We start from the raw sequence: 25,566 nt of genomic DNA, 5'->3' as shown, positions 1-25,566 counted from the left end.
AACGGAAGGGAGGACTGTTCAAAGACACAATGTTCATATTTGGCATAGCAACGGTTAGTTCTTAATCTTAGCAGAACCTGGCGAAAGTCTCTCCTATATGTTGGCAGATCAGGAGAGGATACCAAGATGTCATCCAGGTATACTATCACACACGTACAGATCAGGTCATGAAAGATGTTGTTCACCAGTTCTTGGAAGATGGCTGTGGCATTACAGAATCCAAAAGGTCATAGCGCAATACTCATAATGGCCATTGCGGGTGTTGAAAGCCGTCTTCCACTTGTCTCCCTGGAGAATTCGAACCAGGTTGTAAGCCCCACGTAGGTCAAGCTTCGTGAAGATTCTGGAACGCTTCAAGCGATCAAACAGCTCCGGGATCAGAGGTAGAGGTTACTTATTTTTTACAGTGATTTTGTTAAGGCCCCTGTAGTAAATACAGGGTTGGAGAGAGCCGTTCTTCTTCTTCACACAGAAAAACCCAGCTCCATCCGGAGACGAGGATTACTGGATAAATGCCCTAGCGAGGTTCTCGTCTATATACTCAGACATAGCAAGAGTCTCGGCCTGGGACAGGGGGTAGATTCGGCTTCGTGGTGGTGAGGTACCCGGCAGGAGGTCAATCGGGCAGTCATACGGCCTATGAGGTGGCAAGGTCTAAGCCTCCTTGTCGAAGACAATATGCCGTGGGCAGGCCAGGCAAATTAGTAGGAGAATTAGGAATCCGGACAGGATGAACGGGAGCAAGGCACATTTAATGACATCCTGAGCCCCAATGGACTACTTCTCCAGACCTCCAGTCCAGAACAGGTTCGTGTTTTTGCAGCCACAGGAGACCTATAAGTAGAGGATAAGAAGGACCAGACAGCACATGATGAGAAATCTTCTCTGAATGCAGCATCCCCACCTGAAGCTCCACGGGCTCCATGATGAACTGGATGGTCTCGAGAAGAGGCTTTCCATCCACTGAAAAAATCACCTATGGATCCAGAAGATGTAGGACCGGAATCTTATACCACTTGACCACAGCCTGTTGAATAAAGGCATTCGCAGAGCCGGAGTCCAGGTGGGCCAATTCAACAAAAGACTCTTTGCCACAGGAGACAGACACAGTCAGGGTCAAAGATGGAGGAGTAGAAGTCTTGCCCAGGGTAACCTCTCCTATTACCCTAGGCACTGGTGTTTCCCAGTCTCTCTTGCAGGAACGAATAAGGTGCTCGGAGCTGCCGCAGTAGAAGCATGTCTCTTTGGCACGACAAACCTCTTGACGGCTCTTGGATACCTTCATCTTGTCAATCTGCATAGGTTCATGTGAGGAAGTTGCAGCAGGAACTTGCTTAATGATCGGTCATTGAAAGGTGGGAGCTAGGCATACCAATTTTCCCTCGCGGTTCACCTCTTTGGTCCATTCCTGGAACCTTATGTTAATTCGGTTTGCGAGAGACACCAAGTCATCCAGAGAGGTGGGTATCTCCTGGCCAGCCAGTTTGTCTTTGATTCCCCTGGAGAGGCCTTGCCAGAAGGTTGCTACCAGAGCCTCATTGTTCCAAGTGAGTTCCAAAGGTACGAAAATGGACCGCATACTGGCCCACAGAGAGGTTACTTTGGCATAACTGGAGCAGTCAAAGACCTTACGAAAGGCTTCTAAGAAGGACTGTTGGTTCGACACTATGGGATCCTACCTTTCCCACAGAGGATTGAGCCATGCTAGGGCCTCACCAGATAGATGTGACATGATGAAGGCCACTTTGGCTCAGTCAGAGGTGAACTGATGACCCAGGAGTTTGAAGTGCAGTGTGCACTGGTTAATGAACCCCCGGCACATGGCAGGATCTCTGCCAAAGAATGGGGGAGCCGACAGATAAGGTCAGAAACCTGGTGCATAACTGGCTGCCTGGTGAGTCACTGTGGTGGTAACGCTCACCTGAGAGGGTGTGGAAGCAGCCGGTACTGCCAGAGGTATTCACAGACAGGTACAACACATGCAGTGAACAGGCTCTCCATGCATGTGTTGTGCCTGTCACACAGTCGCGATACATTATTATTATTATTATTATAATTTATTTATATAGCACCATTAATTCCATGGTGCTGTACATGAGAAAGGGGTTACGTACAGAGTTATAGATATCGTTTACAGTAAACAAATTTACAATGACAGACTGGTACAGAGGGGAGAGGACCCTGTCCTTGCGGACACATTCTAAACATGCAGCTGCGACTTGAAACAGTTGATTATCGGAGTGCTCCAGTTAGCCGTTTTCCAATGCAGCTTATTCGGTAAGCACTATAGCTTGCCGAATAAGGAAGGAGCCGAATATATTCACTCATCTCTAGACTTTAGTTGGTTTCCAGTAATGTAATGTCACGCTCAGACACGGGTATGTCCAGCGGATGACACAGCATATAAATACAACGGGATGGAAAAAAGGAGAGGAAGGCGTTAACGGTTGGGATCGGAGGATGTGACACCCCCTGTCCTTTCTCCCACGGCTGTCACATGCCTAGTTCCTGACTGTCACCTTTACTAACCCTAGCTAGTGCACTGGCTGGTAAGGACACTAGCCTCACCACTGCAGATGATATTACATAGGGAAAAAGACAAACAAAGGACAGACAAAAAGAATACTACTTAGCTCAGAACTTGCTGCCATGCTTCACAGCATCAGAGTAAACAGTACCAGGATAACAGAACTCCAACAGAGGCAATACCACAGCAACAGGCGAGCTCCACACACCTAGCTGGTGTGCATAGAAGAAAAGTCTAAAACCGAAGTGCAGCTAATGGGTCATGTGACTATTTAAAGGGAGGTGGGAGTGGTTACCAACCAACATCAGCTGACCAGCATAAAAGAAACTGCAAGCAATAGACTGACATTAACTCTTGCTGGGCCAAAGTGAAAAAAATTAAATTCCAGCTGACGCAGAGCTGCCACGATTCCCTGACTGATTCGTGACAGTACCCCTCTTTCTACGAGGGGCCTCAGGACCCTCAAGACAGGACTTGTCCAGAAATGACATACAGCAAGGATGCATCAAAACATTAGCATTCACCTCCATAGTCACTTGGTCCTCAAGGTCACAGCAAATGCAGACCGACGGTGATGGTAATAACGTAGGCTCCAGAGGTGCAACAAAATTTCCCAAGTGACGACCTGTGGAACACATTATGAACATGTATCACGGGGGTAACTCAACTGGAAAGTCCTAGGGCTGAGAACGGTCGCCACTCTATACAGCCCAATTACCCTATAACTCAGAGTCACAGATGCATTTTTTCCCCTGATGTTTTTAGTTGATGCCCCCATGTACTCAGTCACACACAGGTCCGGACCTGAATGTTTATTACCACATGTATTTTTGGAACAAGATGTATTCTCCTTGAAGGACAGACAACAGAGCCATCCCCCCATGTCACAAAACTCTTACCCTCATGATATTTAGTTGAAATCACCATCCTCCCATGACCAATTTTCCCAGGAGGACACTGAGATCTAGCGCTAACCTGAGGTGTGGGTAGAGTCTTGCCCCTAATCTACAGTAGCACCTTAGCTACCTCCACCAGAGAAAAAGGGTTAGATTTAATCAACAAGACAGAGATCCCAGGCAACAGTTTTTACAAAAACTGCCCCAACTGACTACTTCTCTGGACCACCAATCTCAATGACCAGATTGTGTTTCTTCAGCCAGGGAAGGCCTAGGACGATGGGAGTAGACATATCCTCCAAGTTTGTAGCACAACAGGAACTCTTTATGAAGAGTCCCTATGTACGAGTTCACATTATGTACAACTTGGGTCAAACTCCTCTCGCTGAAAGGAGCAGTAGCACGATTAAGAATGGACCTCGCTAAGGTCCTACTGATTAGGTTATGGGTCCGAGGAATGCAAGAATCCACCAAACTGACTCCAGCTCCACTATTCACAAGAACCGGAATAGTCTCAGCTTTCCCACCAACCACTATTTCAGCAGAAATTGTATGCGGAGATGTAAAAGTAGAATAAATTTATACACCCTGGCTGTTTCTCTGCACACGACCAGGGGAACGCAGCTTTTGAGATAGAGCAACATTTTTGGCGTGAGATGGACAGACTTTAATGTAATGATCCATAAGACAACAGTAAAAACATGCCCCCGTCCCTCTTTGAATTGCAGGCAACCTAGTATTTGAGGAGACACCTCCAACTGCATGGGTTTGACAGACAGCACCTGTGTGACCTCCTCCCTAGAAAGAACATCGATGGAGCAGAGTGAGTGTATGTCTCTCCCTGAGGCATCTATCCACCCTAATGGCAAGGGCTATTAGACCAGAAAAAAGAGAAAATCAGAAAATCCTGAAGTCTATCTGACAGACCCTGCCAGTGGCCCATCTCCAGAACTCCAAGCAGTACTCATCAGCTGGCTAGGCCCCCTGCTTGATCTTACGGAGTTTAGACTCAGCCAGGGAGACTCCATCAGTATCGCCATACACCAGGTCCAAAGTTAAAAAAAACTCATCCACCGACAGCAAAGATGTTACCGCAACTCAGTAACCTCATCCGTGAGGGTCTGAATCAGGAGTGCAAAAGCTTCTGCTTGAGCCACAGTAATTCCTGAAAATGGTGCAGTTCGGTTATAATGTCACACTCGGACACCGATATGTCCAGCGAACGACACAGCATATAAATACAACGGAATGGAAAGAAGGAGAGGAAGGCCATAACAGTTGTGAGCAGGGGATGGAACACCTCCTCATACCAACCTGTGCCTATCCCTAAGCTTCCCTCTATGCGGGTCCTTCCTCCTGTTGCCATCATGTGCCTACTCCCAAATTGTCACCTCTACTAACCCTGGCTTGTGCATTGGCTGGCAAGGATGCTAGCCTTACCACTGCACATGATATTACACAGGGAAAAATACAAACATGGGACAGAAAAAAAGAATACTACTCAGCTTACAATCTGTTGCTAAGCTCCACAGCAACAGAGTTAATGGCACCAGGATAACAGGACTTCAATACCACAGTCACAGGTGAGCTCCACATTCCTAGCTGGTCTGCATAGAAGAAAACTCTATAACCGATGATCAGCTGATGGCTCATGTGACTATTTAAAGGGATGTGTTCAACTTTATCTTGTGATCCTGAGGTTCCTGGTCGCTGAGATCATGACGGTATGCAAGCAGGTGTATCATGTATGTCTGGTGTATAATCTGGTATGTTAATTTATGTGTTGTAGCTTTATGATGAATGGATTTACACGGTTTAAATATTGATCACAACCTTCCAGTGGTATATGCCTTTGAAAAGGCAACAGCAAAACGCAAATGAGGTGGCCACATGCAGCATCCCTGATTGCTAATATATATTCCAACAACAAGAAAAAATATGGTCACACCACAATATCATGTTAGCCCATTCACTTTTGATGGTGCTCAGTAGGGTTGAGCGACCTCAACTTTTATAGGATCGGGTCGGGTTTCACGAAACCCGACTTTCTCAAAAGTCGGGTCGAGTGAAATTGGCCGATCCTATAAAAAAGTCGGGGTCGGGGTCGGCCGAAACCCGAAACCCAATGCACTGCAATGGGATACTATGGTTCCCAGGGTCTGAAGGAGAGGAAACTCTCCTTCAGGCCCTGGGATCCATATTTAAGTGTAAAATAAAGAATTAAAATAAAAAATATTGATATACTCACCTGTCCGGCGGCCCCTGCAACTTACCGAGGGAACCGGCGGCCTTCTTTGGTTAAAATGAGCGCGTCCAGGGCCTTCTGTGACGTCACGGCTTTGTGATTGGTCGCGACGGCCCATGTGACCGCCACGCGACCAATCACAAGCCGCGGACGTCATTCTCAGGTCCTAAATTCCTAGAATTCTAAATTCTAGAAATTTAGGACCTGAGAATGACGTCCGCGGCTTGTGATTGGTCGCGTGGCGGTCACATGGGCCGTCGCGACCAATCACAAAGCCGTGACGTCATCTTAAGGTCCTTCACGCACTGATTCTTAGGAAGGAAGGCTGCCGGAAAGAAGCAGGGCGCGTCCGAGGGTGAGTATATTCCTATTAGGTATATACTCACCCTCGGCTTCTTTCCGGCAGCCTTCCTTCCTAAGAATCAGCGCGTGAAGGACCTTAAGATGACGTCACGGCTTTGTGATTGGTCGCGACGGCCCATGTGACCGCCACGCGACCAATCACAAGCCGCGGACGTCACCGCAGGCCATTCACGCGCTGATTCTTAGGAAGGAAGGCTGCCGGTTAGTACCAGGGCGCGTCAGAGGGTGAGTATATCAATATTTTTTATTTTGATTCTTTATTTTACACTTAAATAAGGATTCCGATACCGATTCCCGATATCGCAAACATATCGGAACTCGGTATCGGAATTCCGATCCCAGATTCAGAAGATCGCCGACCTCATGGCCGACCCCACACAGGGGTCGGGTCGGGTTTCATGAAACCCGACTTTGCCAGAAGTCGGCGACTTCTGAAAATGGCCAACCTGTTTCGCTCAACCCTAGTGCTCAGCAATGAATATATAGAAATTCCAATAGTTTTATAGAAGAGAAGAAATTACGGCACTCACTCATGCTTAAAATTCAGACACTTTATTTCTAAATAGATAAAAGTAACAGCATCTTAGTGAATGGCATACTCCTATGCATGAACAGCAATTTCGTGCTGAGCAGGTGCTTCTTTCTGGTTCATCTTCTACAATACTAATTTTGTATTTATTCATGGTCGTTTTTGCTTTTTATGGTACTGGATATTTAGGTTATTGTTAACTGATTGAAATATATATATTCAGGCATATGTTTAATCACATATTATATGTGCACTGGCATTTTGCTTAAGGACTAACTATATCCATGTGCGTAAACTGCCTTTTACTTGGTAGGAAGAAAGAATTCCAAATATACGCTTTCCTTATTGTCCCTATTTTTGTATTTAGCATCTTCTCATTTATATATTACACTATCATCATAATAATTTAAATTACTTTAGATGTAGTTGCTTTCCATACTTTATTTATTATGATACTTGAGATTCTGGTATGTTTTGCAGGTATTACAGTTGTGCTCAAAAGGTTACATCCCCAGGCAGAATTTTTGTTTTCTTGGCCTTTTTTCAGAGAATATGAATAATAACACCAAAACTTTTTTCCACTCATCGGTCATGGTTGGATGAAGCCATTTATTGTCAAACTATTGTGTTCAAAAAATAAAAGGAACACTTAAACAACAATGTAATTCCAAGTCAACCTGTAAAGTTATAAAGCAACACTGATTGTGAATCAATTTCTCCTTCTGTTGTGCAACTGGAACAGACAACAGGTAGAAATTAATTGTAATTAGAAAGACAACCTCTGTAAAGGAGTGGTTCTGCAGGTGATGACCACAGACCATTTCTCTGTTCACATCCTTTTTGGTTGTTATTTTGGTCACTTTTGTATCTTGTTATTGCTCTCACCGCTAGAGGTACTGTACAGTCGCATGAGGTAGTGTCTACTGTATGACCCACAGAAGTTGTTCAGGAAGTACAGTTCATGCAGGATGGCACATCAATGCGAGCTGTAGCAAGAAGGGTACCTGTGTCGGTCAGCACAGTGCCCAGAGCATGGAACAGATACCAGGAGACAGGCCAGTACACCAGAAGACGTGAAGGGGGCTGTAGGTGGGCAATAACCCAGCAGCAGGACCTCTGTCTCCTCCTTTGGGCAAGGAGTTACAGGAAGAGCAGTGTCAAAGCCCTGCAAAATAACCTCCAGCAGGCCACTATCATCCATGCGTCTGCTCAAACTATCAGAAATAGACACCATGAGGGTGATATGAGGGCCCAATTTCCACAAGTGGGTGTTGTGCTTACATCCCAACACCATGCAGGATGATGGCATTTGCAAGACAACACCAAGATTGGCAAAATTGATAGTGCTGCCCCGTGCTCTACATGGATAACAGCAGATTCACATTGAGCACATGTGACAGACGTGACAGAAGACACCGTGGAGAATGTTCTGTTACCAGAAACATTCTTCAGCATGACCAGTTTGACAGTGGGTCATTGATAATGTGGAGAGGCATTTCTTTGGAGGGCCGCACAACTCTCCATGTGCTAGCCACAAGTAACCTGACTGTCATTAGGTACCGGGATGAGATATTCAGACCCCTTGTGAGACCATATGCAGATGCAGTGGGCCCTAGGTTCTTTCTGATGCCTGGCCATGCTAGGCCACATGTGGCTGAAGTGTGCCAGCAGTTCCTACACGACGAAGGTGTTGATGCTATGGACTGACCTGCCCATTCCACAGACCTGAATCCAATCAAGCACATCTGTGACATCATGTCTTGTTCCATCCACCAACGCCACAATGTGCCACAGACTGTCCAGGAGTTGACTGATGCTTTAATCCAGGTCTGGGAGGAGATCCCTCAGGAGAACATTCACCCTCTCATCAGGAATATGCCCAGGCATTGTAGAGAGGTCATACAGGCACTTGGAGTCAACACACACTTCTGAGCATTATTTCCTTGTTTTTTAGGCATTACCACTGAAATTGGATCAGCCTGTAATTTGATTGTCCACTTTGATTTTGAGTATCATTCAAAATCCAGATCTACATGGAATATCAATTTAGATTTACATTGATCATTTTTTATGTTTTATTGTTCTCAACGCATTCCACTATGTAATAAATAAAGATTTGCAACTGGAATATTTCATTCAATGGAATCTAGGATGTGGAATTTTAGTGTTCCCTTTATTTTTTGAGCAGTGTAATTTAGAGTGTCCCCTATGGTTTTCACATTAGGATAAACCATCTGGATTTATATTCATGAAGGTATCTCTTTATTGTAGACTTTGAGAATTATACACCTATCTCATTGAGAACGTTAGATACTTGCATAAATGGGAAAATGTTTTCTTTACCATGGAAAGGTTTCTGTCATTATCAAATTTAGTTGTATTCCATGCTTTTACAGGCATTTTGATGTTGCTCGGCTCATCTGTACATTCCTTCTTTTTAAAGGGAAGCTATCATCAGAAAATGTTCTGCTGTTTAAATAAGGTTTTTGTCTTAACTTTATTTTTAAAATATGTTTAGCAATGTTTTTTGCTCCATATCACAGACTGTATTACAAATAGCAAATTAAAGTCTTGCAATATTCACAGTGGCCACTGATGCTTTCTTATACTCCAACTCTCCTGTTGATTCAGGAAACAACACATGTACATAGTCACAGTGGTCAGACCCTGGCCCTATCTTTTGTATTGAAGTGTCTAATGAGCTCCAACAAAGCTGATTGTGAAGGGAAGGGGAGTTAGGTGTGATATTACCTAATGTGGATTCTGCGTTATCAGCTGTGCATAGAGGTGTTATCTGTCATTGTAAGCCTGCCTCTGAAATCATGGAGCCTTGCTGTAATTTTTTTTCTTAAAGTACAGGTAGTATGAGTTTAAAAAATCTCCAGTGGCTAGTGTGAAAATTTCAAAGATTTTAATTGTCTTTTTAAAAAAATAAAGATTAGATTGTCTTTTCTTTTAACAAAGATCATGACATGAATAAAATTGCCAATATTTTTTCAATACCAGTAATAAAATAGCCTAATTTTCACAATAGAAAAACTTCTGATGATAGCTTACATTTAACTTTGTACCAAATAGTTCATTTAGTCACTCCTGATGCTTCTCCAATCTGCCTGATACGTTTATTTAGTTTCTTTCAACTTAAAAGGGGAGATAAAAATGTATTCCTATCAATATAACTTCTAACATACCTTCTTCTAGGGGGTGTAATTTATTGTGCTCTTAATGCAATCCTTGCCTCATGAATGAGTCTAATGTGTGTAATTTTGTGCTCTTCCTGACCCCACGATAGCTGCTAATTTACAGCTTTAAATTCAGAACTACTCCATTTTGAAAAGGAGGCTGTGAAGAGGCAGACTGTGTCTATCTTTTCACCCTCAGTAGTCCTCCTGCTGAATAGCACCTGTCTTCCAAGCCTGAGAATAGTATCAATAATAATAAATAATAATAATAATTTTATTTATATAGCGCCAACATATTCCGCAGCGCTTTACAACTTATAGAGGGGACTTATACAGACAATAGACATTACAGCATAACAGAAATCACAGTTCAAAACAGATACCAGTAGGAATGAGGGCCCTGCTCGCAAGCTTACAATCTATGAGGAAAAGGGGAGACACGAGAGGTGGATGGTAACAATTGCTTTAGTTATTTGGACCAGCCATAGTGTAAGGCTCGGGTGTTCATGTAAAGCTGCATGAACCAGTTAACTGCCTAAGTATGTAACAGTACAGACACAGAGGCTATTAACTGCATAAAGTGTATGAGAACATGATGGAGGAACGTGATTATGTTGTTGTTTTTTTATTAATAGGCCACACAGGGATAATTAGGTTAATGCGTTGAGGCGGTAGGCCAATCTGAACAAATGAGTTTTTAGGGCACGCTTAAAACTGTGGGGATTGGGGATTAATTGTATTAACCTAGGTAGTGCATTCCAAAGAATCGGCGCCGCACGTGTAAAGTCTTGGAGACGGGAGTGGGAGGTTCTGATTATTGAGGATGCTAACCTGAGGTCATTAGCAGAGCGGAGGGCACGGGTAGGTTGGTAGACTGAGACCAGAGAGGAGATGTAGGGTGGTGCTGAGCCATGGAGTGCTTTGTGGATGAGGGTAGTAGTTTTGTACTGGATTCTGGATTGGATGGGTAGCCAGTGTAATGACTGGCACAAGGTAGAGGCATCGGTGTAACGGTTGGCGAGGAATATGATCCTGGCAGCAGCATTCAGGACAGATTGGAGCGGGGAGAGTCTGGTAAAAGGTAGGCCAATTAGTAGAGAGTTACAATAGTCCAGACGAGAATGAATAAGTGAGACAGTAAGAGTTTTTGCAGAGTCGAAAGTAAGAAAAGGGCGAATTCTGGAAATGTTTTTGAGATGCAGATAAGAAGAGCGAGCCAGTGATCGGATGTGGGGGGTGAATGAAAGCTCGGAATCAAGGATGACTCCAAGGCAGCGGGCATGTTGCTTTGGAGTAATGGTGGAACCGCACACAGAGATGGCAATGTCGGGCAAAGGTAGGTTTGTAGAGGGAGAGAACACGAGGAGTTCAGTTTTTGACAGGTTCAGTTTCAGATAGAGGGAGGACATGATGTTAGAGACAGCGGTAAGACAATCACTGGTGTTTTCTAAAAAGGTCGGCGTGATAACAGGAGAAGAGGTATATAATTGGGTGTCGTCAGCATAGAGATGGTACTGGAAACCAAATCTACTGATTGTTTGTCCAATAGGGGCAGTATACAAAGAGAAGAGGAGGGGGCCTAGGACTGATCCTTGAGGAACCCCAACAGTAAGGGGAAGGTGAGAGGAGGAGGAACCAGCAAAACAAACAGTGAAGGATCGGCCAGAGAGATAGGAGGAGAACCAAGAGAGAACGGTGTCCTTGAGGCCGATGGAGCGGAGCATAGTGAGGAGGAGCTGATGATCCACAGTGTCGAATGCTGCGGAGAGATCCAAGAGAATTAGCATGGAATAGTGACCATTAGATTTAGCTGTTAGTAGGTCATTAGAGACTTTAGTGAGGGCAGTTTCAGTAGAGTGTAAAGAGCGGAAACCAGATTGAAGAGGGTCGAGAAGAGAATTATCTGAGAGATAGCGGGTAAGACGGGAGTGGACCAGGCGTTCCAAGAGTTTAGAGATGAAGGGAAGATTAGAGACAGGTCTATAATTAGCGGCACAATTTTGATCGAGGGAGGGCTTTTTAAGTAGTGGATGTATGATGGCATGCTTAAATGAGGAGGGAAAAATACCGGAAGTGAGGGAAAGGTTGAATATTTTTGTTAGGTGAGAGGTGACAGCCGGGGAAAGGGACTGGAGGAGATGCGACGGAATGGGGTCGCTGGTGCAAGTGGTCGGGCGAGAAGATGCAAGGAGCCTGCTTACTTCTTCTTCTGTAACTGGTTCAAAGTCAGAGAGTGAACTAGATGCAGTGGGGGAGGGAGGACAGTGCTTGGTATGAAGAGATTGGGAAATGATTTCCTGTCGAATGTGGTCAATTTTTTCTTTGAAGTAATTGGCCAGATCGTCAGCGCGGAGATCTGTGGTTGGGGCCTGCTCTCTTGGGTTGAGTAGGGACCGGAAAGTGTCAAAGAGACGTTTAGGGTTATTGGACAGCGAGGTGATGAGGGTGTTGAAATAGGTTTGTTTGGAGAGGTGAAGGGCAGAGTTGTATGTTTTTAACATGAACTTATAATGGATGAAATCTTCGGGCAGATTAGATTTTCTCCACAGACGTTCGGCGCACCTGGAGCACCGCTGCAGGAAACGTGTTTGCAGCGTGTGCCACGGTTGTCGCCGTCTGTGCCGAGTTGTTCTATGTATAGGAGGTGCAGCTTCATCCAGGGCACTTTGCAGGGTTTCATTGTAATGCTTCAGAGCAGAATTAGGACAAGAGATGGATGAGATTGGGGCCAATGAAGACTGCAAGTTCTTCATAAGTTTCTGGGTGTTAATGGCCTGTATGTTTCTATAAGTGTGGAAAGTGGGGGTGACCTGAGCGGGATGGCAGTTCTTGATAGAGAATGAAAGAAGGTTGTGGTCAGAGAGCGGGAGAGGGGAGTTTGTGAAATCATCCAGTGAGCAAAGCCGGGAGAAGACCAAATCAAGGGAGTTTCCATCATCATGTGTTGGAGAGTTAGTATGCTGCGAGAGGCCGAAAGAGGAGGTTAGAGATAAAAGGTGAGAAGCAGATGGGGAGAGGGGAGAAGCAATTGGGATATTGAAATCACCCATGATGAGGGTGGGGGTGTCATAAGAGAGAAAGTGTGGAAGCCAGGTGGCAAAATGATCCAGGAACTGGTGAGAGGGGCCGGGAGGACGATACACCACCGCCACTCGCATGGAGAAGGGGACGTAGAGTCTGACAGCATGGACCTCAAAGGAAGGGAATACAAGTGAGGGTACTTGGGGGATAACTTGGAAGGTACATTTGGGTGAAAGGAGCAGACCAACGCCTCCACCTGCTCTGTTGTCTGATCTTGGGGTATGAGAAAAGTGTAGTCCACCAAATGAGAGAGCAGCAGCAGCGGTGGTGTCTGACTGCTGGATCCAGGTTTCAGTAAGAGCCAGGAGATTAAGAGAGTTAGAAAGGAAGAAGTCATGAATGAAGGAGAGTTTATTACACACAGAGCGAGAATTCCAAAGGGCACAATTCAAAGAGACAGAAGGCATGCAGGGAATATTAATAAGGTTAGAGGGGTTTCTTGGTGTAGCAGTTGGGAGGTTTGACTGGCTATAACATGGGGGGCCGGGGTTCGGAGAGATGTCTCCAGCAACTAGGAGAAGGAGGATAGAAAGAGTGATCAGATGGTTAAGTGATTTGTGAGAGCGTCTCTTGTGTTGGATGGTGGGACTGAATGGATCTGTACTGTTAAGCAATGTGAACAGAGCATGAGTGCTATACATAGGAGAGGCAAGGACAGAGGGGCCAATATGGATGGAGTGTAAAGAGTTTATGCAAGGGCGGTGATTGTGTGTGAAAGCAGCAGCCATGATATAGATTATACAAATACATATGGTGAGTATTTGCTGTGTGCCAACTGAATAGGGAATAGATTTAGATTGTCTTACCTGTCTCCTGCCCTGTCTAACTGCCATGTTATAACTGCTGAATACTTTGAAAAAAATGTACACGAATAATAGTGCACGAATGCCCCCTGCATGAATGCTTCCCCAAGCTATATCTACATTTATAGGTGGCCAGCTCTTAGATCTCACTTTTTTTTTTTTTTTTTGGTCTTCCCCCCTCTCGTTACCAATCAATCTAACTCAGTTGAGACAGCAGGACACAATAAATGTAGTGATCAGATAAACAAATGTCCAGGTCTACATGGATCATAAACCCCTTTGAAAAACAGTTATGCGAACTCTTGGCATAAGGACAAGCAGAATAGAATTAAATATCTAGAAACAAAAACAATTGCATAACAAGCTGGCTAACAAATATAGATATAAGCAGGAATCAATGCCGAAGGTAGAAGGACTCTGATACCATTCAAGCTTGCTTGCTGTCAGGGAATGGAGCAATAGACATGCAGGATATTTCAGTTCAAAGAATGAATGATATATTACCATTCAAGCTTGCTTGCTGTCAGGGAATGGAGCAATAGACATGCAGGATATTTCAGTTCAAAGAATGAATGATATATTACCATTCAAGCTTGCTTGCTGTCAGGGAATGGAGCAATAGACATGCAGGATATTTCAGTTCAAAGAATGAATGATATATTACCATTCAAGCTTGCTTGCTGTCAGGGAATGGAGCAATAGACATGCAGGATATTTCAGTTCAAAGAATGAATGATATATTACCATTCAAGCTTGCTTGCTGTCAGGGAATGGAGCAATAGACATGCAGGATATTTCAGTTCAAAGAATGAATGATATCATTCAAGACTAGTGTTGAGCATTCCGATACCGCAAGTATCGGGTATCGGCCGATATTTGCTGTATCGAAATTCCGATACCGAGATCCGATATTTTTGTGGTATCAGGTATCGGTATCGAAACAACATTAATGTGTAAAATAAAGAATTAAAATAAAAAATATTGCTATACTCACCTCTCCGACGCAGCCTGGACCTCACCGAGGGAACCGGCAGCGTTGTTTGCTTAAAATTCGCGCGTTTCCTTCCTTACGTGAAGTCCCGGCTTGTGATTGGTCGCGTGCCGCCCATGTGGCCGCGACGCGACCAATCACAGCAAGCCGTGACGTAATTTCAGGTCCTTCAGGATTTTAAAATTACGTTCCGGCTTTGTGATTGGTCGCGTTGCGGTCACATGGGCGACGCGACCAATCACAAGCCGTGACGTCACTGGAGGCTGGACACGCGCGCATTTTAAAATGCGCGCGTGTCCTGCCTCCCGTGACGTCACGGCTTGTGATTGGTCGCGTCGTCCATGTGGCCGCGACGCGACCAATCACAGCAAGCCGTGACGTAATTTTAGGTCCTTCAGGATTTTAAAATTACGTTCCGGCTTTGTGATTGGTCGCGTCGCGGTCACATGGGCGACGCGACCAATCACAAGCCGTGACGTCACTGGAGGCTGGACACGCGCGCATTTTAAAATGCGCGCGTGTCCTGCCTCCCGTGACGTCACGGCTTGTGATTGGTCGCGTCGTCCATGTGGCCGCGACGCGACCAATCACAAAGCCGGAACGTAATTTTAAAATCCTGAAGGACCTGAAATTACGTCACGGCTTGCTGTGATTGGTCGCGTCGCGGCCACATGGGCGGCACGCGACCAATCACAAGCCGGGACTTCACGTAAGGAAGGAAACGCGCGAATTTTAAGCAAACAACGCTGCCGGTTCCCTCGGTGAGGTCCAGGCTGCGTCGGAGAGGTGAGTATAGCAATATTTTTTATTTTAATTCTTTCTTTTACACATTAATATGGATCCCAGGGCCTGAAGGAGAGTTTCCTCTCCTTCAGACCCTGGGAACCATCAGGAATACCGTCCGATACTTGAGTCCCATTGACTTGTATTGGTATCGGGTATCGGTATCGGATTGGATCCGATACTTTGCCGGTATCGGCCGATACTTTCCGATACCGATACTTTCAAGTATCGGACGGTATCGCTCAACACTAATCAAGACCTCTGCTGCAGCATCAAGCATATTACCTCAGCAGTTCCCCTAGTGTGCACTGTCCTCAGGTTGAGAAGGCATGTATGATACAGGAGGAAAACTGAGGCAGTGAGAGCAGTGTTAGTGGTGGGGAATAGAATGCATGGACACAGTCTTCCTCGGCACAGCCTGAGCTTGAAGAGAAGTTCTGACTCAACAACTGTTAATTAGCCTCAGATAGACATCTCAGGGGTCAGACGACAAGCACAACAGAGCACCAGAAAGGAATTCAGGCTCTATCAAGGGGTGCGACTTGCATGACAAGCCACATTCTCTGATCTGAGACTGCATAGAAGCTGTTATCAGAGACCTAAGATTGCTTTAAGAGCATAAGACATGCCCCTGATATGTGAATGTATGGGCGTCCGATAAGGTAACACGCCCCATGAACGAGAAGCATATTGTGGGGTTCCAGAGGGAAGAGAAGAAAGACCGATTACTTGGGCTGAATTCAATGGACAGCGCATCTGATGCTTTATGGACATGGCATCCCAGATGACCATTATGCCTGAAGAGTATTTCCGGATTCACTTTCGCGAAGTTGCCCACTCCAGAAAGGAAAAATAATCCGACTGGTGGCCATTAATCAACTGCCTATCCTAGTGGATGGAGTAGTGTGAATGTTTGTAAACGTGTGTGGAAAAGATCTGGCCTGAAAACGGATAGCCCTGGTAAAGGAGTCTGGAGGAGATCGATCCATTGTAACCCTGAGCAGAAAATGAGACAGTTCTTTTCCGAAGGACCGGATAGAAACAACTGGACCCGTGCCACCCGTGATCCAGCCAGCAAGAAGGTGTTCCAACAGCTCATGCGAGTTAGCCAAAATGAAAAGTTACCTTCTGCTTCTCAGCATCTCAGCAAAGTGTTGATACCCCCAGAAGCCATGGTGACACTGCTGGTGGGACTGACTGTACTCCCTAAGCTGGTACTGATTTATGTATCTTTAGAGGGTGTAGATGTCCAGATTGAACCAAAAGAGAGGGAGAAGTGATCCCCAGACTATTGGTTGCCCATACCTTAGCCACTGTATGGCAGGGACTTGCAGCCATGCATTGTATAAACTTGAGCGGAGAAAGTTTGCAGTTGATTCCCTGACAAGAAGTAGCTCTAGTTTGCGTAATGCCAGAAGATCACACCAGAGCCAATGTTATAAAATTGACACCTGTAGGGGCAGACCTGTAGACCTTGGAGGTATTGCTCAACAATCAAAAGGACAGAAATGAACCACTAACTGGACGTTATCTATTGGAACAAATTGAGGCTAATCTCACAGAAGTTTCCTTGAGACAAGTTGGACAAGTAGAACAGCTACTGCAGAAATATTGAGGGGTATTTGCATGACACAAAGATGACATCGGGGGCAACTAAGCCATCCATCACAAAAACCCTATGGGGAACGCCATGCACATTTGAGAGATTTATTCGCATCTCTTGAATAATTAAAACAGTTAAAAGTTGACCAGCGATTTCTCATTTTTCCAACAAAATTTACAAAACCATTTTTTTATGGACCACCTCACATTTCAAGTTAGTTTGGGGGGGTCAATAAGACAGAAAATTGCCAAAAGTGACACAATTCTAAAAGCTGCACCCATCAAGGTGCACAAAACCACATTCAAGAAGTTTATTAACCCTTCAGGTGCTTCACGAGAACTAAAGCAATGTGGAAGGAAAAATGAACTTTTCACTTTTTTTTTTACAAAAAATGTACTTTTTTATTTTCACAAGGGTAACAAGAGAAAATGCACCACAAAATTTGTTGTGCAATTTCACCTTATTATTATGCCATATGGGGATATGTGGGGGAAAGCCACTGTTTGGGAGCATGGCAGGGCTCAGACGGGAGGGAGCAACTTTTGACTTTTTGAACCCAAAATTGGCTGTAATGAATGGTGGGTGCCATGTCTTGTTTGGAAATCCCCCAATTCTAACTCCAACCCTAACACAGCCCTACCCCTGACCCTAATCTCAACCCTAACCCTAATCCCAACCCTAACCGCAAACCCCTACCCCAACTTCAACACTATACAAACTCCAACATCCCAACTGTAACCCCAACACAACCATAACCCCAACACAACTGTATCCTCAACAGCACAATCATAACCCCTACACCACAACTGTAACTCCAACACAACCCTACCCCTATCCCCAACCCTAACCCTTTCCCAACCCTAACCCTAGTTCTAACCCCAACCCTAATCCTAGCCCCAACCCTAACTTTAGCCCCAACCCTAACCATAGCTCTAACCCCAACCCTAGCCCCAACCCTAACCTTATCTCTAACCCCAACCCTAACCCTAATGGGAAAATGGAAATAAATACATGTTTTTATTTTATTATTTTTACCTAACTAAGGGGGTGATGAAGGGGGGGTTTGATTTACAATTTTTTTTTATTTTGATCACTGTGATAGGGTCTTAAGGTGATTAAAGGAGATAGGGTGATTAACGCGGCGTGTAAGTTGGAAGGACATTTCCGGTTGGCGGTATAAATACATGTCAAATGTACTTCCTCCTCACGCCCCCTGAGGAAGGAGCAGGTTGCTCCAAAACCCACGTTGGGGTGGGCTGCTGGCCCTCCACTCCTGCACTTATTAGGTACGGTACCTGAATTTTCTCTCTGACTGCTGCTATAATATTGACTATTTAGTTATGCTGCACTTGCCATAATATTAATAATACTTTAGTCTTTGATATATCTGCCACTATAGTGGTATGCTATTATAGTTATGCAGGGGTGGCTGGCCATTCTAGCCTTTTTCTGATGTGTGGCCGTTGTGAGCGCGCACCTATTTCCACTTATGTCATTGTACCTGTATATTTCAAGTTTTTATATTAATATTAAATAAAGTTTGTAAATTTTTATGGGACTTTATGACTGCTATTTTGTTCTTTTGGTTTGGTATATACATTTGCAGTTGGCCCCAAATGGTCCTTACATGCATGTATTCTGGCGACACGCGCTAATAGTGCTTTGATGAAATTTCATTTGATTCTTTACATGTAACATGCTTGCTACAATTTTGTTATGTTTGGTTATCAAAAACACAGAGAACCACACTGTTTTTTTTCCAATTTTTTTTTTATTTAGAGCGCAAGCTGATGAATACTCCAATCAGACGCTCCTGCTCTCATCATTATTAGCAGCAGCAGGCATAGGCTGATGGAAGCAGTAGTCCCATTAGCCGATGTCAGTGACCGGAAGTAAACTTTATACCGACGATCACTGCTGCGGGCTCACGCTGTCATTTGACAGCATGGGAATTGCTGCTGTCTGACCGGCGGTAATGATTTTACCACTGATCAGAAGCGGTGTTTTCTGTGCCGTCATGCACATGATGGCAAGGCAAACACTTGATGTTCGGGCCCCCCATTCAAGTGAATGGAGTCCGGGTACTGTTCTGGTACCCGAACCCAAACTTCTTTTTTTTTCTAACTGTGTGGCCGGACCCAAATATACAGAGGTCCTCCCATCACTATTCTTGTGTCCAGCGTGTGACTGGTGTGCTTGTGTCCTGTGTTTAGCGTGTGACTGGTGTGTATAGTTTCCTATAGCAATATTGTATTTCCAATTTTTCAAAATTCCATATGTACATAATATAGCACTTACCTATTTTCTATATGTTGCACATGTCTAGTTAATACAATCTTTCTGTGCTTATAAAATATAATTGATCTCGGCAGCACTTGACTTGTTTACACAAAATTATCTGCTGGCGATAAAGATTTTTTAAAATCAAGCATAAAAATCATTACACCCAACATATGAGTGTTTTGCTGGTTTGTCAAGAGATTGTTTGAACAGATATATACTGTAGTTGGAAAAAATTCCCTGATTATCAGCTTGACAAGATGGAAACTAAGGGAAGACTCTGCAGCTAGTACCCCTTATTCATGGTGGGCCCTGTTACGGAACCCCCCAGCACCCAGAATATGTTGGCAGTTATATGTATGTATAATAGGTTCCATGTGAGATGCATGTCCCTAATGCATCAGCCCACAGGCTGCGCCCCTGGGCAGAGGGGACAAGATATCCCCCTTCTGACCAGCATGGTAGTCACCGTTACACTGGTGGCAGACAGCAGGATATGATACCCCGTCTACAGGAGGAAAGGAATGAATGGAAAACAACTACCAGAAGTTAAAGAGGACTACATTAAAAGATCTGGTGGAAGCCCGAGGGTTAATCGCCAGCAACAAAACAAAAGCGGATTTGATAGCAGCCATCATGGAACACGACAGTGCAGTGCCCCCCAATGTGAACGTGGAGGAGACTGAATTCCAGAGGGAGGTAAAGAACCGACTGGCGTTCTATGGCCCAAACCCTGCGGTAGAGATCATACGAGAGGTGATGGCTGATGTGCGTACTGATCTGAAGGAAAAGATGGCCGTGCGGACCAGGATAGAGCTAGCCAAGATGGAGATGGCAGAGCGGACCAAAGTGGAGCTGGCCAAGATGGAGATGACAGAGCGGAGAGAGGAGAGTCAGCGAGCAGGGGGAGCTCTGGCCTCCGCCCAGGTACCTTCAACAGTAAGCCACAAAAAGATCCAGTATAATGCCTTCCGACAGTTGGGGGAGGCAGAGGAAGACATTGATGGCTTTCTGCAGGACTTTGAGCAGCAGTGTGCCCTTCATCAAGTGAAGCCGGAGGAACGGGTTCAGATTCTGGCCAGCAAGCTGACAGGCTGAGCAGCGGACGCCTATCGCGCGGTACCTGATGAGGACTGTATGGACTATGAGCGGATCAAAGAAGTGATCTTGGCCCGGTATGCGCTGACACCAGAGGCATACTGCCATAAGTTCCGCGGACTTATAAAAAGCGTAACCGATACCCACGCTGAATGGGCCTGTAAATTACGGCGGTCACTGCTACAGTGGGTACAAGGGAGCCGAGCAAGCGCTAAGGAGGATGTCCTCCAGCTCTTCTTGTTAGAACGATTCTTTAATGAACTAACCCCCGAGACACAGGAATGGCTTCGGGACAGGCAGCCAACGACTCTTGAGGAGGTCGCTCGTCTGGCCGATGAACATCATGATGCCAGGAGGCCTCAGTTTTCCGGATCAAAGATAGTCACTAGGGGTCCGCCCATGGACCTGGAGGCCCCCAAACCACAGAAGATTGTAGGGGGACCAGCTAAAAACCTTGCCTACCACAGTCCCCCTGGGGCGCGATGCCACACCTACCATCAGCTGGGCCACCTGCAAAGACAATGTCCCAACTGGACTCAGCATACCCAGTGGCCAAAGGTGGGAACAGCTACCTTCAGCCGGGCCACTGTACACTGCTACCAAGGCAAAGCTGACCCGGCATTGGGGGCTACGACTAACCAGGGGGTGGAAGAGATGGAGGAAGTGCTGCATGAAGTAGACCCCGTGCAGGCAGCCCGGGCAGTTAATCGACAACAGCATTGACAGGTCGTGTGGGTTAATGGGAAACGTATGCAGGGACTAAGAGATTCCGGGGCAACTTTGACCCTTGTGAAGCCTCATCTCGTCTGGGACCAAGAGAAGACAGACCGGACAGTGGCAGTCAGTGTAGCAGGGGGAGCCATACATTGACTGCCCACTGCCAGGATTCACCTGAAATGGGGAGTCGGGGATGGCCTTGTTGAGGTCGGCTTGATGGAGGATTTGCCTGCAGACGTCTTGCTGGGAAATGACTTGGGGCCCATGTTGTCTGCCTTCTCGGTTGCCCCTCTGACTGAGACATATCCTGTGACCACCCGGAGACAAGCTCGAGCTGCGGAGGCGGAATCACACTCAGAGGAGGCCCAGGTAAGACATCCCAGCCCTACACGTATTCCCATAGCCAGACACATTTCTTGGGCCACCCCAGCTGAATTTAAAAGGGAGTTACTTGAGGATCCTTCATTGGAGGGATATCGTGGGAAGGCACAGGAGGGGAGAGGGGTACTGGAAGGGGAACAGTTTGTATGGAAGCAGGGTCTCCTCTACCGGATCACAGAGCAGCACCACACAGGGACGAGCCCCACTATAAAACAACAGCTGGTAGTTCCCAAGAAGTATAGGCAGGAGTTACTGCGAATCTCTCATGACATATCCTTGGCCAGGCACTTCGGTGTCAGTCGCACCAGGCATCGTCTGACACAAAACTTCTTTTGGCCGGGGGTAACCTGTGATGTTCGTCAGTACTGCCAGACCTGTGACTTGCCAGCGCATTGGCAAGAGAGGAGATCGATGCAAGGCCAAATTACGCCCCCTCCCCATTGTGGAGGAACCCTTTAGCTGAGTAGCGGTCGATCTGATAGGGCCATTAGCCAAACCCAGTCCGTCAGGGAAAAGGTATATATAGACAGTGGTAGATTATGCCACACGGTATCCAGAGGCGGTTGCGTTACCTAACATACTGGCAGAGATGGTGGCTGCTGCCCTGCTCCAGGTTTTCTCACAGGTTGGATTTCCCCGGGAGATTATCTCAGACCAGGGTACCCAGTTTACAGCAGAGGTGACCAACCAACTGTGGAAGCTGTGCGGCGTAAAGTCCATTAGAAGCGCCCCGTACCACCCGCAAACCAATTGGTTGTGTGAACGCTTTAACAGGACGTTAAAACAACTCATTGGGACTTTTACCAGGACCTACAGGGACTGGGAGAAATTCTTCCCACACCTCCTGTTTGCCTATCGGGAGGTGCCCCAAGAATCCACGGGGTTCTCCCCGTTCGAACTGGTATACAGGAGGCGGGTAAGGGGACCCCTAGACTTAGTGCTAGAACACTGGGAAGGGGAGGGCATCATAGAAGGGGTACCTATTGTACCGTATGTGCTGGAATTCCGGGACAGACTACAGGAGCTGACCCAGGCTGTACGTGGGAACATGCAGGTGGCCCAGCAGCGCCAACACGTATGGTACGATCGGAGGGCCAGAGAACGCACCTTGGAAATAGGACAGAAGGTCCTGGTGTTAGAGCCTACTAGGCAGAACAAGTTCCAAGCTGCATGGCAGGGGCACTACCAGGTAGTGGGGAAAATAGCCGACACCACCTATAATGTCGCCGATTGTGATGACCCCAGGGTTATCCGCATGTTCCACATGAATATGCTGAAGCCCTGCCGGGAGTGCCCTGAAGAGGTAGTGGCCATCTGTGCACCTGAAGCAGAGGATTTAGCCGGACTTCCCTTGCCTGATGTCTTAGGGGAAAGGACTCAGTCCAAAACATGGGACCAGGTACACTTGGGTGAAGACCTAGGTCCCCGGGAGAGACAGCAGGTGGAGGCGTTGTTGAGGCAGCGACAGAGGATGTTTTCGGGGAGACCAGGGTACACTCGCCTGGCACAACACAAGGTTGAGACCCAGGATCAAACCCCCCTGCGACAACCCTCCTTCCGCGTCCCGGAGTCTGTACAAGAAGGGATGCGACAAGAGATACAAGAGATGTTGCGTTTAGGGGTCATTGAATAGTCAGATAGTCCCTGAGCATCCCCCGTAGTGTTAGTGCCCAAGAAGGATGGGACTACACGGTTTTGTGTAGACTATCGTAAGCTCAATGAGAAAACGGTGACGGATGCGTATCCCATGCCGCGTGTGGATGAGTTGTTAGACCGGCTGGCGGGGGCAAAGTATTTGACCACCATCGATCTATGCAAAGGCTACTGGCAGATTCCCCTTAGTCCTGATGCTATTCTCAAGTCAGCATTTGTCACCCCGTTCGGCTTATTCCAGTTTCGAGTTATGCCATTCGGGATGAAGAATGCCCCGGCGACCTTCCAGAGGCTGGCTGACCGGCTTCTGGATGGTCTCCAGGACTATGCTTGTGCCTACCTGGATGACATCGCCATCTACAGCGCGACATGGGAAGAGCATCTAAATCACCTAGAGACAGTATTGGACAGGATCCACAAGGCCAGAATCACCCTGAACCCAAACAAGTGTCACGTGGGCAAAGCAGAGGTTCAGTATTTAGGGCATTGGGTGGGAAGTGGGAAACAGCAACCAGAACCAGCCAAGATTGAGGCCATAGCCAAATGGCCCACCCCACGCACTAAAACCCAGGTCATGGCATTTCTAGGGACAACGGGGTATTACAGGAAATTCGTTCCCAATTACAGCAGCGTAGCCAAGCCCCTCACTGATCTGACCCATAAGAACCAACCCCGCCAGGTAACCTGGACCCCAGAGCGTGAGGAAGCCTTCCGCCAGCTAAAGGACGCCCTCACCAATACCCCTGTATTGGCCGCACCCGATCCAACTAAACGTTTCCTTGTTCACACAGACGCTTCTATGTTTGGATTGGGGGCAGTACTGAGCCAAGTCGGGCCGGACGGCCAAGAACAACTGGTAGCTTACCTGAGTCGGAAACTACTGCCCCGTGAAGTCAGCTATGCGGCCATCGAGAAGGAGTGCCTGGCGGTAGTATGGGCACTCAAAAAGTTGCAACCATATTTGTATGGACGACAGTTTTCCCTCCTAACGGACCATAATCCCCTAGTCTGGCTTAATCGGGTCTCCGGAGACAACGCCAGATTACTGCGGTGGAGTTTAGCCCTACAACCTCTGGACTTCACCATCAACTACAGACCCGGCAAACAAAACAGTAACGCCGATGGACTAAGTCGACAAATGGAACTTGTGCCAACCCCATAAACTTCGGTCATCTCCAAACCGATCCGTTAAGGATCAGACTGTGTATGCCGATCGCGTCGCTGAAAAGGGGAGCCGTGTTACGGAACCCCCCAGCACCCAGAATATGTTGTGCAGTTATATGTATGTATAATAGGTTCCATGTGAAATGCATGTCCCTAATGCATCAGCCCACAGGCTGCGCCCCTGGGCAGAGGGGACAAGATATCCCCCTTCTGACCTCCCCCACCTTTGTAATTCCCACAGTAAATATTGGCAGGCTCTGGCCACCTGCGACTATTGTAATGTATGTCTGACCTGCTGCTTTTCAATTGGCCTGCCCTCTGTATCTGTGTGATATATGCTGTGTCCTGTGAGTAAAGTGTTGTCACCCTGGAAATACGTGGAGAAGCAGTGATCTTTTATATGCGCCCATGTAACCAAGCAATTCCAGCCAGCGTCCTTCATTCAGACTCCAGCCAAAGCAGAGTGGACCTCCTGAAACACGGTGTGGTACTGAAAGAGGTACTCCAGCACGGTAGTCACCGTTACAGGCCCCAATAATGATTTTCTCTGGTGAGCCCAAACTACTCTAGTCCGACGCTGTACGCACAGGGACAGTCCCCAAAGCTACATCACGCCAATTTCAAATTTGTTTTGTTCCTTTAGCTTCAACCAGGAGGGCTGTGTTACAGGAAAATGTGTGGCAATAACATTTTTTTCTGTTGGCTTTAATTCTTCGCTGCAATCATGGCAAAGTGTAGTTAAGGTCAAGAATTGTAAATGTGCAGTGCACATATACCACAGGTACCAAGACTATGTCTACACTATCAGTGGGTGAATTCAAAGTAACATACAGTATTCAGTATTTCTGCAAGCAGGTATGAATTAGACCTAAGTCTTTCTGCATCAGATGTATGTTTGTAGGTGTGTTTGTATGCATGGGTTAGTACAGAAAAGTCATTAAAAAAGTGTTCATGCTAGGAAAGACATTATGGACGCGGTGGTTCCTAATAAATAGGTCAATGAGTAAAGGATTGTTGTTTTAATTAGCATTTTTATTGATGCTAATGTTCTTTATTTGCTGTTATCTACACAATACAGGTTGTCTTTGTTTCTCGATGTATAAGGTGGATAATGGGTGTCATTTTCTATTATCTTTGCCCATCAGATTGCTAGGGAAGCACTTTGGGGATTGTTATTTTGTTGTAAATTGATTAGTTTCATGTTTTGTGTGTTTTTAGGCTACCTTTACACACATTTTTTAACTGTATTTTATTGGCTTAAAATATGCCA

Source organism: Ranitomeya variabilis, chromosome 3, assembly GCF_051348905.1.
Source record: "Ranitomeya variabilis isolate aRanVar5 chromosome 3, aRanVar5.hap1, whole genome shotgun sequence".
NCBI lineage: Eukaryota > Metazoa > Chordata > Amphibia > Anura > Dendrobatidae > Ranitomeya > Ranitomeya variabilis.
Note: the sequence above shows the minus strand (reverse complement) of the source record.